Source organism: Echinops telfairi, unplaced genomic scaffold (assembly GCF_000313985.2).
Source record: "Echinops telfairi isolate 266 unplaced genomic scaffold, ASM31398v2 ScPeMD7_49;HRSCAF=173, whole genome shotgun sequence".
Taxonomy (NCBI): domain Eukaryota; kingdom Metazoa; phylum Chordata; class Mammalia; order Afrosoricida; family Tenrecidae; genus Echinops; species Echinops telfairi.
Genome location: NW_022103947.1, coordinates 563,531 through 568,882, shown reverse-complemented (window position 1 = coordinate 568,882; position 5,352 = coordinate 563,531).

The window sequence follows — 5,352 nt, the reverse complement described above, 5'->3', positions numbered from 1 at the left end:
AGGTCCCACCCGGGAGCATAGCTGCTTATCTACTCTTGACTTGGGAGAGTGCATTTCATAGTATTTTAAGTGTCCTCTCTGTAGGCAGTTATTTAATTATTTTCTTTATATTTAGTCACTGATTTTTTTATAGTGTAGGCATGAAACTAGTTACAGCTTAGGCATGAAAGAGACAACATCTAACCATTGTTACAGATCATCTATGAATAGTTTTTCATTGAAGAGTCTAGATAATGGAGGAATGTAAATTTTTTTCTCAAAAATTTTAAGGTTATCAAAGACTTGGTGGATTGCAAATTAATATAATTGCATACATCTTTTAGAACTTAATAAAATTTTGAAACAAGAATTTGGATGTAAATAAAAATTTCAGAACCAGGCAATAACAATTGATCGTGTTTCTTAGGAAAACCTTTGATAATTCTCTCAAGTTCTGGCCCTCACAAGTTTCACTCTCTTCCTCATTTTCCACAGTTTTGAAGCATTTTAGCCAAAAATTGGTTAAAAAAAATCCATTAGCTTTGGGTCACCTAATCATTTTAACCAGTACTTCTCATTTTATTTATAAAATTAAACCATATTTAGGCAAACCAATTATTCAGTTTGATAAGAAAAAAAAATAGATATATGATTTAATGCCAATGATGAGTGCCTATTTTCCCTTCTCAAACTGAATCCTTGTTTTCTTAGATATATTTTCAAAAATTCATGTTTTGAGATCTGCAATAACTACAATGTATAGGAGCAGGAGATTGTTCTTTATTTTGAAAATTGCTTAGAAGTTGTATATCTTAAAATAAATCAAGTTAAGAATTTACTTTTGTTATTAGTTTGTAGTTTTATAGTAGCAAATTGCCATGAGTTTGACTGGATTTATGTATACTTTTAGGGGCTTATGGGTGTTTGCTTTATGGCTGATACATGAGCAATCATTTTAAATGTTCCATTGGCTCTTGAGAGGAATGAGTTGTACTGATATAGGATTTAGGATTTGGAAAACAGCTATACATAAACTAAACCCTATCCATACATAACTGTGATCCATTTTTGTATTCTTACTGTATTGTAGAATGTGTTAAAATGTTTTAATGAAATTTGTATTTCTATCTCAGCTTCTATTTCTGTGTTCACATGAGTCTGTGGGTGTCTTAAGTGCTGAAATGCTACTTTAAATGCTTAAATGTTTACTCCTAGTTCTAATTGTTGCTTTCTTGGTTTTTAAAACGTCTTTATTAATGATGCCTATAATTATTAAAGGTACTCATGATTACCTATGGTTAAAAATACCTGTGGTTATTTCTTCTATAAAATAATCTATTTTGGTATTATGCCATTAAACACATACAATTTCACTAAACTTAATATTTGATTTGGATTTGTAGCTCATAACAAAGATTACCTACTGATAAATTAACTTTGGGAGCTTGTTTGGAGGTTCCAGCAGGGGAGCACAGCTACCCATATACCCTGACTGAAGGACAAAGCTTGATTTATCAGGAAAGGTCTTCTTGTCAACTGAATGTGCAGCATGAGGAGGGGCACACTTAGAGTGGTAAGGAAGGAGGAGGATCCCTGCCAGGCCAGCCAGAGCATCCACATCAACTCTGTGATCAATAGGGTGACAGAGGTTACACACAGGTCATCCTCACATCCTGAATAGTTTTCTTTGAACCTCACATTGACATTTTTATTGTAATATTTATTTTAATTATACTATATTATTATGTATATTTGGTTATCTTTTTCATTTTATTTTTTTGCTTCTAGTTCAAAAGACACTTTGTTTTATCCATTTATCTTGTCTACATTATGTACTTTGTTTATGGTCTATTTTCATAAGTATATACTTATTTGTATTAGATGAGCGCATTTAAACTTAACTAATTTTATTGATGCATAATTTAAACACGGTGATACATAAGCTCTTAACTTGTGTAGTTTGATGTGATCTTTTGGTGATCCAATCAAGATCGAGAACATTCTCATTACCACAGAAAGTTCTCTCTCATGACTTTTTTCACTTAGCCAATCTCTAATGGAACTGTTTTTTGAAGTTTATACATGCAGATTAATTTTGAGTAACCAACTTTATACAAGTGTGACCATGCCTTATGTTTCCTTTGTTGTCTTAAATTCTTAAATTAATAATTGTTTTCTAGATTCATGTATATTTTTGGTCCACATCAGTAATTCATTTTATTCATTATTGAGAAGTATTCCATCAAACGTGTATATTTGATATATATGTATATATACTATATTTTTACTGTTCCACTGTTGATAAGCATTTTAGTTATTCCTGTTTTTCAAGCACTTGAATTATTGATTGCTATGAATATTCCTTCGTTACCTTCTTTATATTTTTTATTCCACTGTATTTACATTTTATTTTTAAAATAAATTATTTATTTATTTTTAATTGGAAGTTAATACATATATCATACCATCCCATAGTTCAATCAAGTCAAGCAGTATTGTAAAATTGCTACAAAATGTTGACATGTTATTGTTGCATGGTTCAGTTGAGTTAGTTGCAGTATGTATTGCAATTGTGTGAAACTGAGAACTGGCAAGAGAGTGTATGCAGACAAATTCTCTAAACATATAATTAAGAGTCTGGGAGGCTGACTCTGGTTGAGGGAGGCCTTCATGTTCATGAGTTGGAAATGAATTGCAGTGACATTCTGCCAAATAAAAGTTATTCCCCACAATGTCCCTCTGTCATAATGTCAATGTTAAGATGCTGCTGCAAGCACATGGTTGCTACTATACACTTGGCTTGAAGGCTTACTGCTTGAAGGTTATTTGCATGAAGGTTGGCTTTCACTGAGAGCAGTTAGACCACCTCCCTCTAATTATGCCCCACTCCCTTATTGCTCCCCTGGAGAGACATCAGGGACACTTAAGGTCAAGCCAGCTCAAAGACAACCAAGGTTAAGTCACCATCTTAACTGTAGAACCAACCCATCTTGTTACATATGTATCTTCCTGTTACATATATGCCTCTGACACATCCCCTTCCTGTTATGTATGTGTACGATGTGTCATGCATGTCCGAGATTATATACATTTGTGAAAAAATACATTAGCTCTCTCTAGATCCTGTCACTGGAAAAGGTGAGCCCTCGCATGCCTTATCTGATGTTTCTTTAATTTACCTTTCTTTTTTGAGGGGATTTTTAAAATCATTTTATTGTGGGCTCTTACAATTCTTATTACAATCCATACATCAATATGTATCAGGCATATATGTTGTCATCATTCTTTTTTTTAAATCATTTTATTAGGGACTCATCCCATTAGGATATATTATTTTATAGAGGCTAGTCCCCCACATGTAATACATAGTATTTTACAGAGACCAAAACACTGCCCTTTCCTGTGCCATTTCCACAATTGTTACTGTATTTGAACCCATTGTTACACCACTTCATGGACAAAAAGAAATAGTCATAATATATCCCTGAAGTATCAGTATCAGGCAGGTGCTTCAAAGTCGAAATGATGGTTGGAAGTAAAATAAGGTATTAGTTAACATCAAAGGCAGATTATCAGAAAAGCTGAGTCAATTATTACAGGCAGGATACGGAATCCTGATACCGTGAAAAAGTTGATTCATAAATTCCATCAGAGATTGCAGTCCATCTCAATCAGTGTCTTACTCTCTTCTACTGTTCGTCTACTTTACAGAGTATGATGTCCAGGAACTGATCATGCCTCATAACTGACCAAAGCATGTGAGAAAAACTCTCGCCATCCTCATCTCTAAAGAGTATTCAATATTCCTTGTCAACATCATAATTCACACGTATCTATTATTCTTCATTTTTTCCTCTTTATTGTTCAGCTTTCACATGCACACAAAAAACTGTGGGGAAAAGTGGCTTGAGTTAGGCACATGTTACTCCTCAAAGTGACATTACTGCTCTTTAATCTTGCTCTGTAAACACCTTAGTATCCACTTTCCTTTCTGGCTCCCTTGTTCCTTGTTATGTTTTCTAAATTTTGAGCTCCTTTTACATGTATTGATTATATTTATGATTGCACCTTTTTCCTTAATTTCTTTTCAATTCCATTTTTAACTTATTATCAACGTTGCCATAGACTACCATAAATTAATATTATATTATTTTACATATAATTAAAATTTTATACAATAGTCCAAATTCACTGCCATCAAGTTGATCCTCACTTAGAGAGGTCTAGAGGACAGGATAGAACTGGCCCTGTGGGTTTCTGAGACTCTTTATGGGAGTAGAAAGTCCAGTCTTTCATCCATGGATCAGATGGTGGATTCAAACTCCTAATGAAGTAAGTAGCCATCATATAACCACCACACCAAGAGTATTATTCCACTTATCCCACTTTTTCCTGATTGCTATTGTTAGTATATATATTACTTCAATAAGTGTTCCAAGCTCCCACAGTCCCTTATTGTATTTTCTGCATTGTTTTTTGTTTTCTTTATAAAAAGGAAAGACAGCCTTTCTCTATGTGTTCACTTTATTCTCCCTTTACATTTGAAAATTTCCTCAGGAGTAATTGTATTTTACTTAGTATTTATTTTAGAACAAGTGTGCTAATGAAAAACCTCTCAACTTTTGTTTATCTTACAATATATTTCACATTTTTGAAGGTTATCATTTTTTGCTGCATACAGAAATTTAAATAGAGTGTTTTCCTGTTTTTATTTATTGTCTTCTGGACTCCTTTGTTTTTATGTGATTATTACCCCTGTTTCCATGTATGTGCTGTTTTCATATAGTTGACTGCATTTAACTTTTTGTCCTTTTCTTTAGTTCTCAGCATTTTGACTCTGATGTGCTCTTTTATACACTTCTATTTGTAATCCGACAGTTGGATTTTGGGGAAAACTTTTGAGTAGGTAAGTTGAAAACTTTTCATCATAGTTGGTATAAGTTCAGCCAACCTATTGCCATTTTTTGGAGCTGTCATTCTTTCTAATTTCTCCTTTCATTTGTTTGTTGGCTTCACAAGGTTTAAAATGTCACTGAAGTGCTGTTTACTTTATTTAGATTTTTATTTTTGGTGAGTAGTTTCTAGTGGCCTATCTTCAAGTTCACAAATTTTAAGCTTCTGATGTGACCAATTATTTATTTATTTATTTCAATAATTTCCCCCAGGATAATAAATTATTTTCTGAATTTTATCATTCTTGACTTGTTATAGTGTCATTTATTCGTTGTAATTTCTCACCATTAAAAAATATTTATTTTTATTTATTTTTTATTCCTCGCCATCTTACTCATTGCATCATCTCTTTAGAAAAATTTAAGCATGCAATCATATTGGGAAGTGGGCACACAATGATATGATTTTTTGGTTCTTGAT